Source organism: Symphalangus syndactylus, chromosome 21 (genome assembly GCF_028878055.3).
Source record: "Symphalangus syndactylus isolate Jambi chromosome 21, NHGRI_mSymSyn1-v2.1_pri, whole genome shotgun sequence".
Lineage (NCBI taxonomy): Eukaryota > Metazoa > Chordata > Mammalia > Primates > Hylobatidae > Symphalangus > Symphalangus syndactylus.
In genome coordinates this window covers 29,030,365-29,043,047 of record NC_072443.2, presented here as the reverse complement: position 1 = coordinate 29,043,047, position 12,683 = coordinate 29,030,365, and the positions used below count along the sequence as shown (strand labels likewise).

The window sequence follows — 12,683 nt, the reverse complement described above, 5'->3', positions numbered from 1 at the left end:
TCAGATTCTCAAAGGAAGTTATGACCCCAAAGAATTGCCCTAAAAAGGGAAGTGTTAGAGAGTCTATGAGATCCTTCTAAATAAAACTGGACAGGAACTGAAGTGGTTAGGCTCATACTTTCCTACTTCCTTTCTGGTATAAGCCAGAATTCAAAATAAAAGCTTGTAGGAGATATTATTATCTTAATGGAATTCTAAAACATATTGTACCAGAAAGAAAAAAATGTATTCAAGCCAAGCAAATCAAACAACCTCCCCAATGATGGCCGTATGTCAAAGGGACACAGAAGCCACCAAAAGAGCTCCCAATGGCCAGTGCTAAAACAATCTGGGCAATAAAATTCATGTAGTATTGAATCATAATCCAAAGTACAAAATAAAGTTCTATAAGCCTTATGCTGACTAAATAAATGATTGGACAAATAAATAAATTCGGAAGAACAGGCAAATCTCCTGTGATTTCCAAATAATTAATGTAGGTACTCAACTCTTTTAGAAGATAGAGGCTATTTTCCCAGTTCTTAAGTGGAGGCTAAGCATAGTGACTTTCTTCCAAAGAATTCAGTATGGGAACTGGAGAAAAAAATCAACTTTACAGTGGAGAAACTTGAAAAATCATATCTGAAGTCAGATAATCCAGGTTGACATCAACAGTGGTAGGTCATATTGACAGTATATGCCCTTGATATTATGTGATGAGAATAGTCATTTACCTCTGTGGTCTTCCTCCTAAAAACACATTACCCCTGCCCAATAATGAGAAAAAAGTAAGACAAATCCCAATTAAAGGATATCTACAAGACACCTGACCAGTAATCCTGAAAACTCTCATGGTCATAAAAAATACAGAAAGTCTGAGAAACTGTCACAGCCAGAAGAGCCTAAGGAAACATGACTACTCAGTGTAATATAGTATCCCAGAAGAGAAAAAAGAACAAAGAAACCCAAGATCATCTGCATATAGTACGGACTGTAGTTTGAAAAATATTGTGTGTTTGTATGTATGTGTGAACACATCTCTGCAAATGTAATAAAATTTATTTGGAATGTGATATTGTGCCATCATTAAGGGCAGACTCTAGGGGCTGATTTCTAGGGTTCAGTTCCAGGCTCTGTCAATAATTTTTAGCTGTGTAGCTTTGGGTAATTATTTGACATCTCTCTTCCTCAGATTTTTAAATGTAAATTTAATACATATAAAGATTTTAGGATAGTATCTAGCCCTTAGAAGATGTTCTTTTTTCATTATTATTACTTTTTATTATTTATTTATTTTTTAGAGACAGGGTCTTGCTATATTGCCCAGGCTGAACTAGAAGTTCTGCCTCAGACTCCCAAGTAGCTGGGAGTACAGGCATGTGCCATCATGCACAAATGTTCATTATTATTATTATTAACTGGAAAAATGAAATAATGTGAAAATATTAGCTTATATATCTGCCTATACAGGAACACTTGTGTTTAATCATAAAGATTATAATTAACATTTATATAGTGTTTTATAGTTTATAAAATAATGGCATATATCTATTTTTTGGAGCTTCACAACATCACTACGAGCTATTTTGTTACAATACAATCTCTATTTTACAGATGGAGAAACCAGTTCAAAGAAGTTAAGCTACTTTTTGGAGATCATAGGTAAATGCCAGAGTGGGGATGACATATTCTGATTTCAAAGCCCAGGTTCTTTAAACTGTGTAAGGCTGCCTTTTAGGAAATATCTACTTGCAAACTCTCCAGAAGTTTTAAATTAAAAAAAGTCCTGAAGATACTGCTCCAAAATTTTGTTCTCAACATTTTATCACATTATTTTTCAGAGCACCCTTACAGCGATAAAAGAATAAACACTGACTTCTATATTTTGCAGATGAAAAAGCATGGCTTTAAAATTTTTGTTCTTTTCACATCAAGAATTTGTTAGAGTCTGTGAGAAAATCTACCTTAAAGTAGAACAAGTTTTATTATTTGCTCCAAAAAGAATATGTGCTATACTCTATGCTAGGAGTTATAGGCAATACAATAGTGAATACATTAAGATTATTGTCCTCAATAATTTGGCTATGTATTGTTTGGTTCTTCTTTTCATCTAAACCTAAATTAGGCAATATATTTCTCATATATATTCTAGGATTAGTTTAATGTATCATAACATTGTTGTATTTTTAACAACCAAATATTAGACAAAAGGTAACTGTGAAGATTTTAAGTTTTAAAAAGACAAATCAAATTTGTACAGTAAAAATTTTGCTGTGTTAAAAAGAACATAAAAATACAAAGTTGTATAAAAATGGGACTTTTTGAAATTACATGCATGCATTTGTATATAATTCACTATAAATATATATGTGTATAAAACACACATATATATTTTTTGGCATTCTCAGACCATGTATGCAGATATCGTGCAGAAACACAATCTTGAAGGCATCTGAATACAGGTGTTTTGCAAGAGCAGCTAAGGGAAGAGGGAAGCCCTATTGGCAATAAGTAGCATATTTATTAATTATTGTGTAATGAATTACCACCAAACTTAGTGGCAGAAAGCAACAAAAAATCATTTCCCAGTTTCTATGGATAAGGAACCTGGGTGCATGCTCCAGTTGAAGGTTTCTTATGAGTGAAGTTTCAGTAAAGGTGTCAGAGTTGGGGCTGTGGTCTGATCTGGTGATGATCTGATGGTGCAGCTGGGGAAGGATCCGCTTCCAAGTTTGCACATGTGGTTGTTGGCAAGATTCAGTTCCCCACTGACTGTTGAGATCCTCAGTTTCTCACTGACAGTTGGCCAGGGACCTTCCTTAGTTCTTTGACACGTGTGTTTACCCTTGGGGCAGCACATGGTGTGGGAGCTGACTTCCTTCAGAACATGGCAGCAAGTGAGTGATGAAGAAAATCAGTCATTTTATAACTTATTTCTAGAAGTGACCTAACATCACCTCTACTTTTTTTTCTTTTTTCTTTTTTTGTTTGGTTGAAGTTCATTGTTAGGTCTAGCACATATTCAAGGGGAAAGGATTGCACAGGGCATGCATAGCAAAAGGTGAGAATCACTGTGAGTCATCTTAAGGGTTGCCTATCACACATGCTTAGTTTGTATAATGAAATATTGGAAAACACTGAAGGAAAGTTATCTTGGCCCAAGAATACATGAAGGTAGGGGGAGGTGGAGGCTTTATGAGCCCAGTTGACAGGTTGTATCCAGATGTCTGGGTGGGTCGTGGCAATGTGGCATCTTTTGTCTAGTTGCAGTATACAGAGTTGAGAGATATGTTGAAGCCTGGATAGCTATTTAGCAAACTCATTGACTCTCATTCCTGGGCACACAGCTTAGATCTTTCTTTGAAGGTAGGTGTGGACATGCGACTGATTTCTAGCCAGAGTAATGTAAATAGAAGTTATATGCACCACATTCAGGCAAGCACTAAAATCTCCCATGCACAATCTTTCATGTTTTTTCTACTTCAGCATGAAAAAGAATAGAGATGATCTCAAGAGTGACTTTTTAAGATCCAAGTTGAATATGGTAGAGCCTGAGAAGAAGGGAATCTTGGCACATGACAGGAGAGAGTCACCTACTGATCCAAAACACCATGTGAGAAAGAAATAAATTTCTTCTGGATTAAGCCACCACCGATATGCAGCTCATTGTTTATAGGAGCTAGCATTACTCAAACTACAAGAGCCAGATTATCTGAAGCAGCAGTCCTGAACCAAGCAGTTAAGCTCCAGTAATGCAAAAGAAAACCAGAAATGTAAGAGGCTGGCTAAATTAGCTTTTAATCCAAAATACCTAGGATGGTTCTTGGCCTAAAGTAAGTTCTTTATAATTTTGGTTAAATGATAGATACTACTCAAGTTAGTCAGTTATTAAAGGGAGCTGATACATGTAAGGTTTATGAGATAGCAGAATTAATTTGAGCCTAGAGCAATACCCTACATAAAATTTCAGATGAGGATATTTTTGTTTTGTTTTGTTTTGCAGTTGTTAATGTGTTGCCTCTGGTTTGGGGATTTGGAACTAATTAAACAGGTAAGAAAATGAAAGGCCCCCGTTAGGAGCTTTAGAGTGACATATTAGATTTAAGAGCAAGAAATTTAGAGGCACTGACAACACTAATAAATTTAGTTTACTAAAGACTTACCTTCTGCAGTCAGCTTTTATTGGGGGCCCAGATATATTACAGCTCTGCAGTTCCATGCAGCATCTTAAAGACTTTTGATTCCTTTAGAGCTCATATAGTATTTTGTAGACTGGGTCTATAGTATGTATTTATTCTCTCTTATGTTTGTTTAACTGTCATGTGTTGACCACCTACTATGTGCAAGGAAATATTAAGATGTATGGGCTGTATCTTTGAGGATTTAAGTCTAAGGAATTTAAGGAAAACAGATGTTATCTGTTTATAGGCATGCTTTAAGGAGTAGCATCTAAAGTGCCAGCATTATCAGCATAATACTTGTAAAAGAAATATAAATAAAAATAACAAAAATTGATGTTAATATTCATCTAATTTTCCCTATTATTACTACACTTCTTGCTCTCAAACTCTGTATATTCACATACACAAAATACTTTTTCCTTTTTAAAATTCTTTTCTAGCATATTTTCTTGTACATTTTTCCAGTTGGTTTGTTACTGAAAAAGAAAGAAAATGACACATACCAACCACATGGGGAATCTTTCTGTGTTGTTCTAATGAAATGTTATAATTCTGTAACCAGCAAACTTTTGCTTCTTTGTATGTGGCAAATGATAAATCTCAAGGAGCCAGACATCTGGCTGGCACCGTAGGGCAGAGCAGGGCAGTGCAGGATCTCTCTAGCCTGGGCAATCTGGAAGAGGGAGGTGAAGCACTTAAGAAGGAGGGCCTCTCTGTGAACTGAAACATGTCCTGTGGGTTTTCAGAACAGTCACAATCATGCTGAGGACCAAGATTTAATGGAGAGAAGGAAGGTAGTTGTAGTTTGATAATTGCTCTTCTATATTTATGCCACTTCTCTATTTTGTTGTTGTCATCACTGACGCTGCTATTTCCTCTATAGCTCTCTAAGCCCTTAGCTCATAGCCAGTACCTTGAGCACTTATGTCATGCTTGGCACTAGTCTAAGTGCTTCACTTAACATTGTCTCGTTTAATACATATAGCAATTCCATAGGGAAAATATTTCTGTTGTCTTCATTGTACCAAAGCAGGAAGTAAGTGAAGGTAGGTCTAACTGTTGCATCTCTAGTAAATGATGTGGTAGTCGGATTTTCATGGCTTGCCTCTTGATAACTTTACTTTCTCAATATTACTCCTTCCTTTTTCTAAAATTCTTTCGGCTATTAAATTTGAGAATTTCTCCAAATACCCAAACTTATCAAATCACCTATTGATTTTGATAACTTTATTTTTTCTCTCTTCATTACTAATTATAAGGAATTTAGAAAATAAACATAAGCAAAAGAAGAAAACAAAAATCACCCACAGCTCCTTCATCCAAGAGCAAACAGTGTTATCACCTTTGATAGGTGTGAAATACATATTAACACATGCAACTGACATTCACTGGACATCTCTTATATGTTAAGTCTTTATAGATACAGAACTTTGTGAAACTTTTTCAACTTTCAAGTCACAGATACACATTCATGATAATTTAACCAATGATCTGTTGAATGGGTAGAGAAAAATAGAGAAACAGAAAATGTCTCAGTAGCTATATAGCTATATACCTTGTGAAACTGGAACATGGTTTAGGAAGCAAAGACAACTAGTTATTTAATATTAATTCTAGGTAACATCTCCCCTGATGTTGCTGCTCCCTATGCTATAAGTCCATAATTTCTTGTGAGTGTTTTCACAGCCTTCTCTTCTCCTATTATACCTTTTCTTTTGTCACCAAAGAAATGTCTTCTCTCCCCACTCCTCTTTATTGCTGTTTCTTTTTTTTTCTTTTTCTTTCTTTGTCTTTCTTTCTTTCTTTCTTTCTTTCTTTCTTTCTTTCTTTCTTTCTTTCTTTCTTCTTTCTTCTTTTTTTTTTTTTAGACAGAGTATCTCTCTGTTGCCTAGGCTGGAGTGCAGAGGCGCGATCTCAGCTCACTGCAACCTCCACTTCCTAGGATCAAGTTCAAGCCATTCTCCTGCCTCAGCCTCCTGAGTAGCTGGGACTATAGGTGCACACCACCACGCCTGGCTAATTTTTGTATTTTTAGTAGAGACAGGGTTTCACCATATTGGTCAGGCTGGTCTCAAACTCCTGACCTCAGGTGATCCACTTGCCTTGGCCTCCCAAAGTGCTGGGATTACAGGTATTGCGTTTTCTTGATTGTAACTTCTTTTGCCTCAAGATGTCTGACTAGTGTCTTTTCTCAATATGTATCTCTTTTTCTCTTCATCCTTCTGTTATGTTTTTCTCTGAGTAGTTTACATTTAAACCCTCCAAGATATGAGCTGCTGATTGACTGCCCAAACACCTTTTAGGCTAGGGTAGAACATCCCTAGTGAGTGGAGGTCTCATACCAGATTACTCTCAGGTAGAGTAAAGTTATCTTGGATTGGCTCAGAGTCCTGGTTTACAACTGCTGGTCCAACATAATTAATAGCAGCATCTCTTTTCACTGTCAAAATTTTCCCAGTTTGTATGATAAGTCGTATTATTATCTGGCTCATATGCTACTGGTAAGACAGTAAAGGACTGGTTATCAGTTCTTCAATAACAGATCCAAGAGAGAAAAAGTCAGTGAAACTGCCATATAAAGATTATTCTAATTAGACTGATAACAAAGAGACAAAGAATTAATTCTCAGAATTCTAATTGAATAACATGATTAGTAAAACAGAATTAACCGTTATTTGTAGAGAGCATAGAAGCAGAATGTGGAAATGCACTTGCTTTTCAAGTGTACTAGAACCCTTTTCAAAAGGATCACATGCTGGAATTAAAATGTATGCAAGCGATTTTTAAAAGCTGATATCCTACGGGTTACATTTTAGGCTACAATACATTAAAAATAGAAACAAATAATAAAAATGGAATTAAAATGAGCCAAATGCATAAAAACATTTTTAAAAGTGTTTTTAAAAAGTGCCTAGGTCAGGGAAGGAACCCAGAGCAAGAAAATGCAATGAAAATATACATACTATAGGTTTTAAAAGTATGGAATGCTGCCAAAATAGCACTTAGTAAAAAATTTATTACTCAAAATTCCACAATTTGTATAGAAGTAAAGCATAATAATAATAAAAAACAATGAACTAAGCCTCTACTTAACATATTCAGAAAAATAATAAAACATGCCAAAAGGAAATAATAAAAAATAAAATTGAAAGTATATGGGGAAAACAATGCAAAAGGAATCCAATTTACAATAAAGTAAACATTTAGTAAATATTTAGGAATAAATTACAAAGCTACAAATGATGCAAAAAACGACTAAGTTTTATTGGGAGAATATTGAAATAAACAGAGAGGCAAACTATATTTCTGAATATAAAGACTATCATATTCTAAAGATGTCAGATGTTCACAACTTTCATTATAGCTTTGGTAAAGTCTCAATGAAAGCATAAACATGACTTTATAAATGATAATTCTAAGAATGCCTCTGGGAGCATAAATAGGTCAGAATATCAAAGAGTTTTCTGAAAAAGAATTGAGAGTTATTAAATGTCTGTGTCTAGAGTAAAATGAAAATAATAAAACCAAAGCTTCCTTTTAATGAAAATAAAACAAAATAAATAAAAGTCAGATTTACTGAAATTTTAAATATAAAATTTTATTTTATAGAAACAAAGAAAAAAATGACTGTTGACTAGAACGTTATAGTGGTCACTTTGTAAGTAGAGAGGTGATAGAAGATACCCAAATGGAAATAGAACCACAGATTATACCATAGTTTTTAGCTTCTATAAAAAGATCGCAACCGGCTGGGCGCCGGCAGTAATCCCAGCACTTTGGTGGGTGGATCACGAGGTCAGGTGTTCATGACCAGCCTGGCCAAGATGGTGAAACCCCGTCTCTACTAAAAGTACAAAACTTAGCTGGGCCTGGTGGCAGGTGCCTGTATTCCCAGCTACTCGGGAGGCTGAGGCAGGAGAATCTCTTGAACCCAGGCAGGAGAGGTTGCAGTGAGCTGAGATCGCAACATTGCACTCCAGCCTGGGCGATAGAGTGAGACTCCATCTCAAAAAAAATAAAAAATAAAAAAGAATGCAAGCTAAATTAAAAACTGCAGATACATTGCAACTAAATTAAAAACTTTCAGAAAAAGTGAAAAAGCTTTTAATCAGTATTATATAAAGTGTTTGCTTAGCATTTTGAGAAAATTCTGGACAATATAACAATTAATTAGAGGATATTGTAAAAGAGTTAATTAGCTCAACAGACACTTACTGAACAAGTAACCTCTCAGGATACTAGAAAAATATCATCACTGCCCTCGAAGTGCTTTGGAGCTGTTAACCAAGTAGACACGGCCAAGACATGCAAATTAGGAGAGGACTATTAAAATATTTTATACCGACTTAACTGGAATAATAAAAATTCAATATAAATCCCTAGTATACATGAGACTTTTTTAAAACTGATTTATTCACATTTCAGGTATCAATTATCAAAATCTATTTAAATTTTTGTAGTTTTAAAATTTCACCATAATCCACATTAGCTGTTGAAAAATTCAGAAATGTATATTAGCAAAAAGAAAACATTGCTAATAACATCCAGTAATAACTATAGTTAATATTTTAATGTACAGTCTTTCCAACTTTTTAATGCATACTTATGTACTTACCAAAATAAGATCATAAAATTATGTTTGTAATCTGTCTTAATATTTTATTATATATTATTCATACTACTCTTATACTTACAAATTGTAATTTTCCTTTAATCAAATTCCATAGTAAATATATACCATAATGTATTTGACTAATCCCCTCTCCTTGTTTAAGATGTTTCCAGTTTTTTCTTTTTGTCTAATACATTCATCTAGTAAACACTTATTCTATTAATTCCCCTAGGTTTTGTGAACAGAGTAATGAACACAGCAGATGTTGTGCCTTTCGCCATAAGGGTTATATTTTAGATTGTTGTGTCGTTCACCTGTGCTCTTTGGCTACAACTTGATGAGGCATGCCCACGAGAAAACCACATCCCATTTTGCAGCAGTATGCCACCTTCCAGAGGGAATGCTGCCACCGTCTCCCACCTCTACCTGTGGACCGCAAAGCTTAGGCTCTCCAGCTTCTCTGATTTTACTGAACCTCTCACTAAAGGCTAAGAGAAACGTCTGACATCACATTAGTCATCTTTTATTCTAGCCTAGGGCTGAATTAGATGAATTTGAGTTGTTTCCTATCTTCAGGAAACTGTTAAGATCCAATTCATCATGGCTAACTTCTTTATTTCCTTGATCATCACCAAAAATATGATTTCCTGGCAGGCATCAAATTGATTCCCACATGTACTGTATTTTTCAAATGCTCAGTGATGCTTTTCTCCTACCTCGACTTCTTGCCTCTCTCCATCCTCCCAAACCTCCTCACAGAGTCTTATTAATTTATCATTGTGTTATAAATAAGTTTACCTATATCCATAGACACTTTTCACATGAAATTTTTATTTTATTTTTTTGAGGCAACCACCACCAGCCTCATATAGCTACCTGTTTTCTCTAATACTTACTATCTTAAGGATGGATGTACAATTAGTGCTTGCAGGGTCATCACCATATATCATTTTACATTTTCTTTTGACTTCCTTCCCTTAGGCAATAATTTCAATTTGTTTAATTTGTTTTTGTAAGTGTTCTTGTGAAAAATATGCTTTCTGATGTATACCAGTTTTTAATATATTAAAAAGTATTATGTTGGATATTTCATTCTATTCTTTTTTCCAGTTAGTACTACATTCTTAAGGTTCCTCAGTGTGGCTATGTAGAATATCTACTTTCATTTGTCTTGAACCCTTGCATAATGCTCAGTAGATTCTATATTTTGTATTATGCCTATTTTCTCTACCAGTAAGGAGTGCCTAGATTCCCTCCAACTACTTGCCAAGGCACATAATTCTGCAATAAATATCCTTTTACAAATGCCCCTTAAGGAATTTTGTGAGACTTTCTTTGGGATGCAAAGAACCAGAAATTGAATGGCTGAATAATATGGTGTAAATATACCTAATATGGCTAAATACTGCCAGATTGTCTTATCGCTAGCTCTACTATAAGAAGGTTCCTATAACTCACACTTCCTTTCCACTTTTTGTATTATTCTTTTTTTTTTTTTTGAGACGGAGTCTCTGTCGCCCGGGCTGGAGTGCAGTGGCCTGATCTTGGCTCACTGCAAGCTCCACCTCCCGGGTTCACACTGTTCTCCTGCCTCAGCCTCCGGAGTATCTGGGACTACAGGCTCCCGCCACCACGCCCGGCTAATTTTTTGTATTTTTAGTAGAGATGGGGTTTCACCGTGTTAGCCAGGATGGTCTCGATCTCCTGACCTCGTGATCCGCCCGCCTCGGCCTCCCAAAGTGCTGGGATTACAGGCGCAGGGTTTTTTTTTTTTTAATTTTTACAAGTCTAAGAGACTTAAAACGTTATTTCATTTTGCTTTTATTTTGTATTCCATGGATTAATAATGAAGTTAAACATCTTTTTCTACATTGTCAGCCTCTGCGTTTCTTCCTTTGAGTTATATCTTCACAACCTTTGCTCATTATTTTTTGGAGGGGCTCTGTGATTTTTGTTGTTGTTGTTGAAATAGAGAAGTTTGTAGTAAAATTTTGATATGAATCCCTTGTAAATTTAGGATTTAAAAGTAGTTTCTCCCATTTCATCATCTAGTAATTAATGCTTTTCTTCATGTCTTTTGTCTTACAGAAGTCTCTATTTTTGATAGAATCAAATCAAACATCAAATTCATGTTTTTGCCTTTACGGTTTTTGTTTTGGGAGTTTTGTTTAAAATTTCTTTTTAATTCCTAACTTTATACTTCAAACTAAATTTATTATCATGTCTTTCACAAGTAGATTGTTAATTAACCGGAGTTTTATCTTTTTACGTGGTATCAGGTGGAGGTCTAGTTTCACTCTTCTCTGTAGGGTGAACTAGTCTATCAAAACCACTGTGGTAGTCAGCCTCTAAAACAGGCTCCAATGATCCACGCTTTATGGTATTTACTCCTTTGTTTAATCCCTTCCCGGTAAGAGTGGGCTGTAATCTAGTAATTTGCTTCCAACCAACAAACTATGGCAAAAATTTTGTGATGTCACTTCTGAGGTTAGGTTCTAAAAAATCTGGGACTTCTGTCTCATTGGCTGTCTTCTTTTTTTCTCTTTTTCCTCTGGGGAAACAAGCTGCCGTGTTGTAAGCTGTCCTATGAAGAGGGCCACATGACAAGAAACTGATGCAACCAACAGCCATTGAGGACCTGAGGCTTGTCAGCAGCCATTTAAGTGAGCTTGGAAGTAGATTAAAATGACTGTAGGCCTGACCTCCACCTTATTTGCAGCACTATGAGAGACCCTGATGAAAGGACTTGCCTAAGCTTATCTGAATTGCTGGCACTTAGAAACTGTGAGATAATAAATGGTTATTGGTTTAAGTTGCTAATGTTAGGGGAATTTGTTACGTAGCAGAAATCTCTAATATACCATTTAATAATTTTATTGTCTTTTCTCTATTGAATTATATGTAATCTTATCATTGAATCATTAATTTCACCCATTTATTGCTATAGATTTGCTGTATGCCCATATGTAATACAGTATTTCCCCCTGCTTCACCTTCTTTTTATTTTAAAGTCAACTTTGGTATTTGTTAATTTTTCTTCTTCATACTTTTTAGAGTAAGTTCACTGAGTTTTTGAAATATAGTTAGAATTTGATTTAATCTGCATCAAATTTATTGATAAATATGCAGAATTTATAACTTTATTTCACTATAATTTCATCCAGGAGTCTGGAATGTCTTTTCACTTATTCAAATCATTTTCCTTTATTGGAACCTTAAAGTTTTATCCATAGAAATCTTGTATAATCTTTAGTAAGCTAATTCTTAGAAAATTCATACATTTTGTTATATTTTACAGTTGGTTATAAAGAAATGCTAGTACAACCACTATGGAACACAGTATGGAGATTCCTTAAAGATCTAAAAGCAAATCTACCATTTGATCCAGCTATCCCACTCCTGGGTATCTACCCAGAAGAAAAGAAGTCATTACCTGAAAAAGATGCCTGCACACCTGTTTATAGCAGCACAATTCATAATTGCAAAAAATAGAGCCAGTTCAAATGCCCATCAATCAATGAGTAAACAAAATGTGGTACACACACACACACACACATATATATATAAACATACCATAGAATACTACTTAGCCATAAAAAGAAATGAAACAATGGCATTCACAGCAACCTGGATGGAATTAGAGAACATTATTCTAAGTGAAGTAACTCAGGAGTAGAAAACCAAACATCGTACGTTCTCACTCAAAAGTGGGAGCTAAGCTATGAGGAAGCAAAAGCATAGGAATGATACAATGGACTTTGGGGACTCAGGAAAAAGGGTGAGAGTGGGTGAGGGATAAATGACTACATATTGGGTACAGTGTACACTGCTCGGGTGATGGGTGCGCTGAAATCTCAGAGATCGCCACTGAAGAATTTATTCATGTAACCAAACACCACCTGTTCCCCCAA

General features: G+C 35.2%; 1 long non-coding RNA gene across 1 annotated transcript in view; it reads left to right on the top strand.

Moving 5' to 3' along the window:
- LOC129471524 (uncharacterized) overlaps positions 1–11,485 on the top strand; it is a 43,171-nt gene extending 31,686 nt beyond the window's left edge. The window contains exons 2-3 of the long non-coding RNA XR_008653620.2: positions 3,983–4,030; positions 11,337–11,485. This is a non-coding gene — a long non-coding RNA (uncharacterized lncRNA). The remainder of the gene's footprint in view (positions 1–3,982; positions 4,031–11,336) is intronic.
- Positions 11,486–12,683: the final 1,198 nt, after the last annotated feature.